This window comes from Danio rerio, chromosome 17 (genome assembly GCF_049306965.1).
Source record: "Danio rerio strain Tuebingen ecotype United States chromosome 17, GRCz12tu, whole genome shotgun sequence".
Lineage (NCBI taxonomy): Eukaryota > Metazoa > Chordata > Actinopteri > Cypriniformes > Danionidae > Danio > Danio rerio.
The window spans coordinates 3,175,380-3,190,000 of record NC_133192.1 but is presented as its reverse complement, the minus strand read 5'-3'; the positions used below and the strand labels follow the sequence as shown (position 1 = coordinate 3,190,000).

The following is a 14,621-nucleotide window of genomic DNA, read 5'->3' as shown; positions in this document are numbered from 1 at the left end:
TTCTGAGAAAAAACATTTTTTTAATAAAATTAGCTTGATAGATTTTGGCAACTAGTTCAACATTTAAGGGTGCTTTCACACCTGCCTTATTTAGTCCGGTTTAATCGCACTAGAGTTGGTTTTCCCTCTTGGTGCGGTTCGTTTGGACAGGTGTGAATGCAGCAATCGTACTCGAGTGCGCAGCAAAAGCGGACCTAAAAAGCGACCTGAGAGAGACCTGCTTGAAGAGGTGGTCTTGGTACAGTTTCAAGCGAACCCTGGAGCGGTTTGTTTGTGGTGAGAATATGATCCGAACCAAAACAGACCCAACCGCAAAAAGTACTGCACCTTTTGGACTAATCCAGCTGCCGTAGGCCGATGCGCTGTGCATTATGGGATATGGAGGAAAAATATTTGTAGACAGCGTTTTACCAACAGAGAGAGAGAAAGAGAGGGGAAAACATTGCCTGATGGGGCGTTGGTAGTATTTCCGCTAGATAACCATGTCGCAGTTTAGCTAAATAATTCCCACCTCCTCCTGAAATGACGTGTGATGCATTAAAACATAGTTTTCCAGCCGCGCTTCATTCTCCAAATGTATAGTTTGTCTAAAGCAGGGATACAATCAGCCGGCGCAGTCGTAGCTCCAGAGTAAAAAGCCACATTTCGTGTCTGCCGGTTTGTTTACTTGCGGGATTCATTGGCATTTTCCCGCACGTGCATTCTGACCAATCGATAGGCAGCTTAGGAAATATGTTCAACAACATCTGGCCAATGAGAGATGTGGATTTTGTCACATGACTGCATTTTGGTTCTTTTCAACTGGTTCGGACCAAAGCCAGCAGTGTGGTGTGAAAACCACCCAAAGACGGCAGAAAATGCAACAATGTATCATTTACTACCCTTGGTCCGGACCAAATGAAGCAAACTACAGATGTGAACGCACCCTTACAGTTTTTCTTGTTTGCTTTGACCTGGTAAAAAAAACTAGGATCCACTCCTTTTTTCTTATCAATATCCCAGCAGAGCAGAAGACAGGTCTTGCATATGTGTAAACTTTCTCATTGGATTGACTCATTTTCCCCAACATTTTTCAAAACAGTTAACACAGATGTCATTCAAGCAGTCCAAACTCCCTTGTTTTAGCTTTGACAACCAAACAGAAGCCATCTATTCCTAACTATTAAAAACTACCAAGATCAGTATGAAATCACTGAAGCACCGGTTGACACAAATCTCCAATCAGTCCAAAATCCTTATAAAAACGGTGGAAGGTCTGTGTTGTTCTGTGCCAGCATGGATGGAGGAGGTCAATAGTGTCCTATACTCCCAATAGATTTGACTGTATATTGGTTTACATGTGTTTACTCTAATATTTACAGTATTTTATTACTTTTGTCTGTTTTTTTTTTTCAGTTTTCAGCCACAGTTTCTAAAATGTCCTGAATTCAATATAAATTTAATCAAAGCATTTCTTATTCTGCATCCAACTCTTTGCAAATTTGACAGCACAATAGGAAAGACAACAAATGGCATTGGCAATAGGCTACAATGGCAAGCAATGGTGCACTGACTCACACTGAGTTCTGTTTTTTGTTGTCCGTTGTGTAGTGATTGCAGAAACACAAACACTACATGACAGCCTGCTGTGACTGAACTAAACTTGAACAACTGCACCGCTGGTAAACCGAGGGCTTAAATGAGAGGATCTGATGAAAGAAACATACGTTTATTTCTTAACAGAAAGTCGTAATGGAGTTTAAATAAGTGAATCATGCTTCAGTTGGGTGGCAAAACTTTACTGTAAGACATTATTCAGATCATGGTGATGTTTTAACTGACTGAAGTTACTATTGCTGACTACATAATGTTGACTCCTAACATCAGCGTTAAAGATCTGAACTTCCCATCACTACTGTGTAGCTAACCTCAGAGGCAGCTATGCACTTATACTGTACTTAAGGCTGCTGTCTTGTGGGCTGTTCCATTTGAATTTGAGGATGGGTAGATGTTAGTGGTAGATGATAGTGTTCATGTGTCTTCTGAATACACGTTTCAAATATTTATGACTGAGTTTTTATTATACAATATTTATTCTGATGATTTTGAATCTTGAAACTAATAAAAACTAATCTAAAACTTCTCTTCACTGGCTGCCCGTGCACTTCAGGATCCATTTTAAGGTACTTTTATTTGTTTTTATATGTCTAAATGGTACTGCACCCCTTTACCTCTCTGAGCTTCTCTGTCCCTACACACCTTATCGTTCGCTCAGGTCAGCCGACCAGCTCCTCCTGGGTGTGCCCAGGACCAGTCGAAATCTCAGAGGGGATCGGGCTTTTGCTGTGGCTGCACCAAAATTGTGGAATGAGCTGCCGTTGTACATTAGACAAGCCTCTTCTATCAGTTTTCAAATCTCTTCTTAAAACCCACCTGTTCAACTTGGCTTTTAGCACAGCTTGAGATGTTGACATTTTATGTTTATTTATTTGTATTTTAAAGCTTGTTTTACTCTAGCTCTCTGCAACTCTCACATGGTCGCCCACTGAAGCCAAGCAGGGCTGCGCCCGGTCAGCACCTGGATGGGAGACCACATGGGAAAGCTAGGTTGCTGCCGGAAGTGGTGTTAGTGAGGCCAGCAGGGGGCGCCCAACCTGCGGTCTGTGTGCGTCCTAATGCCCCAGTATAGTGACGGGGACTCTATACTGCTCAGTGGGCGCCGTCTTTCGGATGAGATGTAAAACCGAGGTCCGACTCTCTGTGGTCGTTAAAAATCCCAGGATGTCCTTCGAAAAAGAGTAGGGGTTTAACCCGGCATCCTGATCAAATCTGCCCACTGGCCTCTGTCCATCATGGCCTCCTAACCTTACCCATATCATAATTGGCTTCATCACTCTGTCTCCTCTCCACCAATCAGCTGGTGTGTGATGTGCGGTCTGGTGCAAAATGGCTGCGGTCGCGTCATCCAGGTGGATGCTGCACACTGCTGGTGGATGAGGAGATCCCCCCCCCATTGTGTAAAGCGCTTTGAGTGCCCAGAAAAGCGCTATATAAATGTAAGGAATTATTATTATTAATTATTATTTGTTGTCAGCACTTTGGTCAACTGTGCTGTTTTAAAGTGCTTTATAAATAAATTGAATTGAATTGAATAAATAATTTCAAATTATAGAAACTAATATTTAAAAAATGAGTTAATCTGCATCTAAAAACTAATTAAAACTAACTGAATTTGAAAACAAAAAGTCATAACGAAGTAGAAACTAAAACTAGAATCCAAAACTACTATAACCCTGTAAAGTAGACATACAATTCTGTAGTAGTAAGAGAAATCTGAGTTTGATTCAAATTTAGCCACTAAAAACATCAAAACATTTACATGTGGATTGCTGTAGCAAAGTAATGCTTTTCCATATCATATACGGCTAGTTTAGTTCATCAATTCCCCTCTAGCGCATGTGTTTACTGTGGGGTAAACTGGAGCACCCGGAGTAAACCCACGCCAACACGGGGAGAACATGCAAACTCCACACAGAAATGACAACTGACCCAGTCGGGACTTGAACCATTGACCTTCTTGCTGTGAGGCCACAGTGCTTACCACCATGCCGCCCCAATACTCCAGTAAGTAGAGACAATTTTGGAAAACTCATTGTGACAGAGGTTTTGAGATGAGCTCTGTTATATGACTGACGGAGAAATGAGAGTAAACGCAGCAGCAGCAGGAGTGTGTTTGTGTGTAACTCCTTGTCTAATAAGATCAGTTCACATGATCGCTCCAGTAGAAATGAGGATAAACACAAACTGACAGCAGAAAAATGGCTGAACAGCAGCAGAAGAAGACCTTCACTTCAAAACATCTGACTGGACAAACACACAGTTATAAGTATTATTATTCATGTTCAAGAGTTCACACTTAGCTGATGATTGATAATAAAGCTTGTTTGGCGTGCTGTCCTGGGAGAGAGCCCTAGGCTTATAGAATATTTGAGCCCTGGGCTCCCTCCTATTGCAAGGCAAGAGGGGAGTTTGAGCTCAGGTAGATCTCGATGACTCGCCCTCCTGCTTATTGTAGCTAAGTGTCAGATATGGATGCTGAAAGGTGTACTCAGCTTGGCTAAAATATTTGGATTAATTGTTTAGGGTGCTTGTTTTTGAACTGTGGGAGGAAACCGGAGGGGAAAACCCACACGATCACGGGGAGAACGAGCAAAACTCTGCACTGAAATGCAGAAAAAGGCACTACCTACTGCGCCACCGCGTTGCACTAAGTAATTTAATATAATTAATTTAGTACAATTCATTCATTCATTTTCCTTCAGCTTAGTCATTTATTCATCAGGGGTTGCCACAGCAGAATGAACCGGCAACTACTCCATCATATGTTTTACACAGCGGATGCCCTTCCAGCCTCAACCCCAGTACTAGAAAACACACACACACTTATACACTACGGCCAATTTAGTTAATCAATTCCCCTATAGCGCATGTGTTTGGACTGTGGGGGAAACCGGAGCACCCGGAGGAAACCCACACCAACACGGGGAGAACTTGCAAACTCAACACAGAAACATTAACTGACCCAGGAACTTGAACCAGCAACCTTCTTACTGTGAGGCAACAGTACTAGCCACTGAGCCACCGTGTCACCCCATGCCATGAACAAATGATTACATGTTGTGTCAGGGGGGTGAGAGAGACTATTCAACAAAGACCACATTAATACATTTCGATCAACATGACCTGAGCAACTAATAATGTTGGAAACATCAGAGAATTGCACATGTAACCCCGCCGGTCCTACACAAGCCAACCCACTCCAAGCTGGGATCGAATTGACAACCTTCCACATGGGAGTCGGTTGCTCTAACAAGGAGGCTAAAGACCATGGCCTCTAGCATCTGTCGCTAGAGCAACTTTAGAGGTCAGAGGAGTGAGTTTAACCTGCACAGCACTTACTAGCTGACCTCCGTTACACATAATCATTTGCATGGATGTACAAAAGCATTTGCAACTTGTTGAAAGGAATGAGAAGCTGCTTTTCTGATGTGCACAACTGACACAATGATCTGAAGACTGAACAGGACTGAATTCCCGCTATGAGAGCGCAGCTGGTCTTGCGTGTGGATTACAGTGCACGCGACAGACATATGTTTGTAAGGAACATTTTTTACCCGAGAGCTTTTCTCATCTGGAAATAGTGAAATACATATTTGCTGCTCGTCTCCTTTTAAAAAAGACGCAGCTCCAGTTGGTGTTGATTGTCCTGTCTCGACAGATTTGGTAAGCGATCAGTGGTCTTTGTTTGTTCATTCAGATGGCAAAGTTAGTTTGTATCGTCAGCAGTACTCTTTCAGTGTTTAAAGACAGACCCTTAGTCTGAATTATTTAGTTACTCAGTTTACAGTACGTTAATATCACTACAATATTATGGACTGAAAGATCAGCTGTAAATACTGCTCTCCAAGTGTTAACATGTAAACACCACAATCAAACTTTTACTATTACCTACTACCGTCATTGAGGATTTTCACCTCATTTTGTCAGAGGATAGTCTACACCCTCACGGCTTTCTGACGCTACCTACTAAATGAATCTAAGGCTGCTTTCACACCTGTGAATCGATTCAGTTGTTCCGAAACAGAGATTACAATTGTTACATTGTTGCTCTTTGCTCTTGGAGCGGTTCGCTTTCACATTGCAAAGTTTCTAATCGGACCAAAAGAGCTAAAACAAGTCACGTGCGAGTAAACTCTCCTCACATTGGTCAGAGTGTCAGGGTTTATTTTGCAGCGTCCCGCTAAGCTGTCAGGAGAGGTGGTAGTTTGGTGGTGATTTGCAAGGTGCGAGCGCGCGACGTGTCTGAGGAGAGATGTGGTGGGGAGGGGTGAAAAGGGTGCATGACTATTTGAAGACCGGGAGGGAGACGCGAGATTACCGGGAAATCCTCACTCGTTTGCGGGCATCCGGAGACTCGCGAAACTTCCCGCCATACTCATAATTCTCTCTTCATATAGCCGTAAGCCTATTACATATCCATAAAACACTGTGATATAACCGCGCTCGGATCGGATCGCTTTCTCACTGCAATCGAACTGCTCCAGGGTTCGTTTCAATCGAGCCGAGACCACCTCATTCAAGCGATCTCAGAGCGATTACTTTGGCGCGTAACAGAGCGTGATTGCCCTGTTCACATATGCCAAACGAACCGCGCTAACTGGCCAAACGAGACACGTTCCGAAACAAGAGTGTAGGTGTGAAAGTACCCTAAGTTACAGAGAAATGCAGATGTTTTTTTGTTCTCATACAGCGTGCGGTATTAAACATTCCATTAAAACGACACTCTTTCAGCAGTCCCTCGCATACAATATTTCAAGAGTTCACACTTAGCTGATAATTGATAATAAAGCTAGTTTGGCGTGCTGTCCCGGGAGAGAGCCCTGAGCTTATAAGATCCTCGAGCCCTGGGCTCCCTCCCGTTGCAAGGCGAGAGGGGAGTTTGAGCTCAGGTAGATCTCGATGACTCCCCCTCTTGCTTGTTGCAGCTAAGTGTCAGATATGGATGCTGAAAGGTGTACTCAGAGTTTAGCTAAGGTATTTGGATTAATTGTTTAGAGTGCTTGTTTTTGAACTGTGGGAGGAAACCGGAGGACGCAGGGAAAACTCACGCGACCACGGGGAGAACGAGCAAACTACGCACAGAAATACCGTCTGGTTTGGAAAGGAATTAAACCAGGGGCATTCTTGCTGTGAGGCAACAGCAGCTAATCGCTGGCCATCGTGACGGCCATTTGAAAGGAGGGAAAGTAGGGTTGGGTGGGGGGGGGGTCTTCAAGACGAAGATATTGAGATGAGAAAAGTCTGGTTATTTATAGTGAGTTAAGGATCGTCTGATAGGATAATCAGTCATTAGCTAAAGTTGGAACAGCTGTGAACAATCATAAGCACATGATCCTCTCGAAATTTGTTTATAAATAAACTTCACCTCGTTTGTCACGGGGGGCATGCAGGAAATGTTCCTGGATGAAAGTGAAAGCGCCAAACTGCATTTAAAGTCGACAGATAAAGAATTTGTCAAATAATTCGATTACTGATGTCCATGTAAACACAGTCACTGTCCTTTTCCTGTGTGTTTGTTTTGCCTCTGTGTAAATCAGCACGTGCTTAAACGGAAACTCCCATTTTTATGCAAAACCTTCTCTCTTTCGCCACTCCCACCTAAACAGAGCTGGACACACCCACTTTCCTGACGTTTTTCAAACTAGAGGTGTAATGCTGCGTTCACACCAGACGCAGAACGCGCGTCAACCGCGAGTGATTTACATGTTAAGTCAATGCAAACGCGCGAATAGACATCCTGCGGCGCGATACGTGCGAATGAAGCAAATTGCGCGAATGGCGCGAGGCGAATTGGTCGTTTTGCGCGTTAGACGCGCTTAACAAGCATTTCGTGCGAATCTCTCGAGTTTGAAAATCTGAACTTTAGCGTACATTCGCGCCGCATTAACCAATCAGAAGCTTGCTCTTGTGGGGGCGTGATTGTGATGTAAAACCTGTTGTTGGTGTTCCGAGGGAAATCCTCCAGCCTTCACCGACAACAGTACATAAAACTGGGCTTTGCTCAGTCAGAAGCACCGCTGAAAGCCTCCGTCATCCAGGTTAAGTTTCTGGAGGAGTTTATGAGCTCACAGAGCTGGATGCACCTCTGAAAGGATGTAGTGGACTCAGACACGACCCTAAACGTATCGAGCTGTTTTTCAGCCTTCATAAAGCACATTAACACTGTTATTTTCTTCATAAAATCCATGTTAGCCATTTAGCTATGAAGCTAGAGTCTTCGGGCAGACAGAAGCCCTGCCCATCACGCGAATCTGTCTGTTCTGAAGTGAATTTGACGCACGAATGGAGCGAGTAAACTCAAATGTTCCTGCGGCTATTTACGCGCGAATATCGCGATTTATCCGCACGTTCCGTGTCTGGTGTGAACACAGCATTAAAACACCCTGCTGAGGCAGGGGGGTTTCGTGGCCATTTAAGGACTGCAGTTACACATCATCCACCAGCGGAGGCGAAATAACCCAGTTAACTAACCCAAACCTGGGTAGAAGAAGAGACTGAATCAGCTGGCTAATGAAATCCAGCAGCTCCTCATGCCTTCCTGTGAGTAACTAGCGTGTGTTTGTCTAAATTTCTTTACTAGAAACCCTATTTTTGTGCTGCTACTAATTAGGCCTGTCACAATAATCAATATATAGACTTCTTGCACAGCACATGGATATGAGCTCAATCATTGTTGGTGATGCAACATACATCGCCCATACATGAAACCAATTCTAGCAACACTTTAGCTGTGCAGAATCTCTATCTCTATTGGAGGTGTCAGTGTCAGTATGGTTAATAAAACACAGTAGTATTTACTATTAATTACTATAGTATATTTTCATGTGGGTGTCTGACAGCTGAAAATAGATCTGCTAGCAGATATCACAGCTTCTATTGCTCTGTAGCTTGTTAACATTTATTATTATTTATTTAATATTTGTGTTTTCACATTCTGACTCCAATGCCTGATTATTAAACTGTTCAAATGACATGAATTACATGAAATATTCCTAAGAATTCAATATTATGTGTTCTTTGGAAGAGTGTACTTGCATTGCGATGATATTATATAGTAATTCTGGCATTATATAATACGTGGCATTAATAAAATAATCTTAAAATGACAATAATATCGCATATACATGCATTATGTTGTACAGCAAAACATACATATAGTGACAGACCTGCAACTAGTTTATGAAATGGGTCAAGATTTCAAAGTGAGCCTCTGGGTTTTCCTCTTTATAAACACATGATGCTGCTGAGATGTTTTCATGTGATTTCATGACTGCATATAGATTATTTGCACTAATGTTGAGATTTGGTCATTTACCACACTGTAAAACATCCATATTTTGTCATTCATTTTCTTATCGGCTTAGTCCCTTTATTAATTTGGGGTCGCCACAGCGGAATGAACCGCTTATCCAGCACATTTTTACGCAGCGGATGCCCTTTCAGCTGCAACCCATCTCTGGGAAACATCCACGCACACATTCACACACATACACACTACGGACAATTTTAGCCTACCCAATTCACCTGGTCCGCATGTCTTTTGGACTGTGGAGGAAACCAGAGCACCCGGAGGAAACCCACGCTAGCGCAGGGAGAATATGCAAACTTCACACAGAAAAGCCAACTGAGCTGAGGACCAAACCAGAGACCTTCTTGCTGGGAGGCGACAGCACTACCTACTGCGCCACAGCGTCACCCACTACATTCATATTTAGTCATTGACAAGTGCTTATATGGTTGTAAATTGCATTATTGCAGTGGCGTAGCGGACGGGCCCGCAGGGCATGCACCGCAGGGGGGGGGGCCGCATGATTAGGGGCGATCGTCGTGATTTTCAATAATTGTAAATCTGGCAACCGCAATACTCAAACTCTTGGGAACAACTGTGGTCGGAACCAGGGCCGGAGTGGGACTCTTTTTCAGCCCTGGAGTTTTCAAGCCAATTCAGTTTCTAATGACACTATCACGTCTTTTTTTTGAGAAAACAGCTGTTTTAGAACTTCAAATGTTTAACAGCCCTTACAGTATTATATGTCTTGAAAATAAAAATGAAAAAAAAAATGTTATTCAGATGTGGACCGACCCCGGGTTGGTGGCATCATAACCTAACGAGCTAACCACAGTACCACAACAGCTGTACATTGAATGATGACTTATCTTATAACATCATTAACCTGCAGGTTGCATCTTGCTCACGAGGCTACAAGAAAATAGATAAAAAGAGCAGAGCTGCGGTAAAATAATCAATAAGAAGGCTGTGGTCAAGTAAATAAATAAATAATTTTTAAAAAGTGTGACTGCTGAGAGCGACAGATTCTGGAGCTAGGGACACCGGCCCTCACGGCCAAAATATGGACCGGCCCACTGGGAATTCTCCCGGTCCTCCCGATTAGCCAATCCGGGCCTGGTTGGAACCAAAGATCACAGGTCTGTGTTCTCTGAACACCTCTCAAGCGGTGGACTACTTCATTCTGATTGCTTGCCGCCGAACCACATCATAGCTCATACTATAAAGTTAACTTGATTTCAACTCCTCGACGCTCACAGCGAAGAAGACGTGCCGCGCTGTTTCTCGCCGCCGGTTCTCATTGAAAATGAACGACTTCTGGCTACTTTGACGCTCTCGCCACTTTCGGTTTGTGATCCCTCCTCAGTTTGTGAAGGCTTCCCCGTGTTGTCTCTCACCCCCCCCCCCTACATCAGGGAGCCCCGTCAGTGATCTCTGCAGGGGGGCCTACGCCTCTGCATTATTGGGATGTTGATCTCTCTCACTTCTGCTGTTGAAAATTCAACTCTACAGTTTAACAAAGTTGCTTTTACTGACATTTTAGTTGTTTGTAATAATAATTTAATGCATAAGAAATAATATATAAAGAAACAAGTGTGTAAAATAACAGAAAATCTACTGGCAGTTTAGTGCAAGGTGTTTGTAGCGTAATATACAACACCAACCCGGACAATACAGCACTTTACACGGTTACAGATGCTCATAAAAGTTACTTTTCTCTATAGATATTTACAGTAGATGTCGCCTACCCTGTTGTTGTATTGGAAGGAATGCGTAAATAGAGCCGCCATTTTAGTACAGGGTAGCGCTCCTTTAAAATAAATGCGGGACCAAGATGCAGTAGAGGAGTGTGGCCATCCAGAACCAGAGATACATTCATTCATTTTCTTTTTGGCTTAGTCCCTTTATTAATCCGGCGTCGCCACAGCAGAATGAACCGCCAACTTATCCAGCAAGTTTTTTATGCAGCGGATGCCCTTCCAGCTGCAACCCATCTCTGGGAAACATCCACACACACTTATACACTGCTGACAATTTCGCCTACCCAATTCACCTGAGCCACATGTCTTTGGACTGTGAGGGAAACTGGAGCACCCGGAGGAAACCCACGCGAAGGCAGAGAGAACATGCAAACTCCACACAGAAACGCCAACTGAGCCGAGGATCGAACCAGCGACCTTCTTGCTGTGAGGCGACAGCACTACCTTCTGCGCCACTGCTTCGCCCTAAACTAAAATGTGCTAAGGGTAAAAAGAAAAGTGCTGTACTTAAATGTAAAGCATTGGCATATAGTAGCCAACTCATCAACACCTGAAAATGTTGCCTGGACATCTGAAATATAGGCTATATGTCATATATTGAATATTATTATATGTCATAATCATATACAAATAATTTTTGCTAAATTTATAAATATATGTAGCATGTATATATGACATATTTGATTCCTCCACGTGCCACAAGAAGGAAGCCCCCGTGCCACTAGTGGTACACGTACCACAGTTTGAGAACCACTGATCTAGAGGGTTCTGCATCTGAACTCTTTATTTGTTGACAGACAGTCTAAGCTACTTATCAGAATTATGGGAACTATGATCAGCCTGACAATATTTAATTGGATGAAAATTTGTTAGTTTTATGCCTCACCCAGAATATAACAACACATATAAATACATCGATCATTTACTTATATCAAGACCGGATAGTCACTGAAGCTAAGCAGGGCTGAGCCTGGTTAGTACCTGGATGGGAGACCACTAGGGAACACTAGGGGCTCTATTTTGACGGTCCATGCGCAGAGCGCAAAACGCAGGGCGCAAATGCTTTCAGGGCGTGTCAGGATGCATTTTTGCTAATTTAAGGACGGGAAATCTGCCTTGCGCCGCGGCACATAGTCTAAAAGGGTTGAGTTTATTTTCTTAATGAGTTATAGGTGTGTTTTGAGAATAAACCAATTAGAGTCTCATCTCCCATTCCCTTTAAGAGTCAGCTGCGTCGCGCCAAGAGCGCATTCGCTATTTACAGGACGCAAAGTAAGTCTAAGTGGAAAAAATTAGCATTTCACAAGCAAACAGTTAACAGTTGACAGTTTTTTAACAGAAAACTGTTAAACAGAGCATCTACTGCGTGAGAATGAGAGATAATGGATCACTTTCGCTCTTGGATAGGGAAACCTTTACTCACAGACATCAATTAGCCTATAAATAAATACTTTTGTTTGTTAAACGCAAATATTTGTTTCAAAACTATTTCTAAATTCAGTTCTAATTTCCAGCAAACGAATAAATGAATAATAATAACCAAGTGTGCTCAAAAACCTGAGTGATATCCTAAAACACATGCTGTGCCCCATATGGTCCAAAACCTGACAGGTGGACAAATCTAAGCTTGTTTTTAATAAAACAAATATAAATATGGATATAATAAATAATACTGCTAATAATAATAACATTATACAAAAGCAAATTGTTATGAATGAACTGAAAAAGCCTCCCGAGATGAAGAAGACATAAAAGCAGTGATTTTTCATATTTATGTAGGCTAGAAAATAATATGTTTTGTAATATTTTAATGCTTTATATTTATATCCTATATCTATTCTTATTATATCCTATATATATCCTTAATATTAAACTTTTTTCATATGTAAAGATATTTGCCTATTGCTCTCTTGTGTGTATTAAGCAGTGTGTAAGCGAGGTGCAACTCTGCGCTGGAGTTTAGACCGGGTTTGTTTTGGTCTAATGAAAAATCTATTATAGTTTCTCAAAATAGCAACGCGCCAGCGGTTCACCTCAGAACGCCTTCCTTCTTACACCAGAACACCTATGGGCGCACAAATGAGCGCCAATGCATTTGCTATTTAAACAGCGAAGCGCAACGCCTCAAAACCACTCTTGCGCCAAGCTGAAACTACCAAAAGACTATTGCGCCACGCCTTGCGCCACACTGCGCCGGGTGTATGATAGGGCCCTAGGTTGCTGTTGGAAGTGGTGTTAGTGAGGCCAGCAGGGGGCGCTCAACCTGTGGTCTGCGTGAGTCCTAATGCCCCAGTATAGTGAAGGGGACACCACACTGTCAGTGGGCGCCGTCTTTCGGATGAGATGTTAAACCGAGGTCCCGACTCTCTGTGGTCATTAAAAATCCCATGGCACTTCTCGTGAAAGAGCAGGGGTGTAACCCCGGTGTCCTGGCCAAAGTCCCCCAACCAGCCCTTACGATCATGGCCTCCCAATCATCCTCTTCCACCTAATTGGCTCGATCACTGTCTCTCCACTCCACCAATAGCTGGTGTGTGGTGAGCGCCGTTGTCTTGTGGCAGCCATCACATCATCCAAGTGGATGCTGCACACTGGTGGTGGTGTGGAGAGACCCCCCCCTCATGATTGTGAAGCGCTTTGGGTGTATGGCCATACACAATAAATGCGCTATATAAATACACATTACATTTACATTTACAATCATTACTATTGAAATGTGAAGAGACTTTCACTACTAAACATGTTCAGCAAGCACCTTCTGCACCTTTAATTGACTCAGAACAGTGTTGTACTCTGATAGTCATCGGCTGCTAATATGATTTCCCTATTTAGAATACTTTTCTGAAATTATATTAAGGAGAAAGTCTGAATATGCGAATGTAAAACCAACTTTACCCAATATATTACCTGAGTAGTTTGAACAAACATCGAACATAATTTATTTGAGTGCATATCAATTCCAGTTTAAGCCAAATTAAAGGCATGTATACTCAAAATGCACCCTGCAATCCTGTAAAACTTCCATTTTGTTTGTTCCTACCATTTCTGCCCGGTTTACACTGATGCTCCTCAAGTATATCACTGTGATCTTAATGCATGCAAATGTGGATGGAGGAGGAGCTGAGGTAAAAGCATTTCCACATCACAGCTTCACCTTCTCTTCGGCTTCTCATTGCTTTGTGCTTGTGCGCGATCTGTCTGTCTGTCTGGCTGTCTGTCTGTGTTTTTATCCGGCGATGTACACAATAAAGCAGCTCAGCATCACCATATAAGCGCGTGCCCGCGGCTCGCGTAAACATAGCAAGAAAAAAAACGCATTTCTTACCTCGCCGTTGTGTCAGGATGAATTTAGCAGCCTCTTCTGTTGGGAAGAGGCTTTGTGGCTGTGTGAGAGGACACACACACATATACACGCATGCATACACACGCATACACACACTCAGCCGCGTGCGCGCGCTCGCTCGGTCAGCCTCCCACTGCAGGAGCATCTGATCCTGCTACCGGTGCCGTGATGGAGGAGCCATGCTGATTTTAATAATGATGATGATGATGACGGTATAATCCACATATAGATGATGGGAGGTCTGCTAGATATTCCTCCTCTGCTTCTCTCCGTTTCTGTGTCTCTCGCAGGCACGCACGCGCGCGCGCTCCTGTGGGTTGTCTTTGCGGAGTGCGTGTACTGTAAATGTGTGTGAGTGGTGTGTGCATACTATGTGTGTGTGTGACACAGCATCACCTAGGAGACGAGCCACGCCCCCTTTGTGTACGCGGTGAGCGGGTGATTTGAGACGCGCGCTGATAAACAGGTCAGCTCATGAATAATTAATGAGATGATGAGGGTCAGGACAGCCCGGGGATGATACCGTGCAAATGTCTAAAACTGGATAATTAGATACACACTTATTTGAACTGAATTATCTTACATTAGGTTTTACCAGCAGTTTAGGTCATTGTGATGGGGTTGATTAAGT

General features: G+C 43.2%; 1 protein-coding gene and 1 long non-coding RNA gene across 2 annotated transcripts in view; one reads left to right on the top strand and one right to left on the bottom strand.

Moving 5' to 3' along the window:
- LOC141378503 (uncharacterized) overlaps window positions 1-1,701 on the top strand; it is a 2,972-nt gene extending 1,271 nt beyond the window's left edge. The window contains exon 2 of the long non-coding RNA XR_012393185.1: window positions 1-1,701. This exon is cut by the window's left edge and continues 547 nt beyond it. This is a non-coding gene — a long non-coding RNA (uncharacterized lncRNA).
- The window catches only part of pak6 (p21 (RAC1) activated kinase 6), a 106,765-nt gene extending 92,441 nt beyond the window's left edge, over window positions 1-14,324 (bottom strand). Inside the window, exon 1 of the mRNA XM_003200290.7 lies at window positions 13,973-14,324. The gene's annotated coding sequence lies outside the window, so the exon portion shown is untranslated. The remainder of the gene's footprint in view (window positions 1-13,972) is intronic.
- Between the last annotated feature and the right edge of the window lie 297 nt (window positions 14,325-14,621).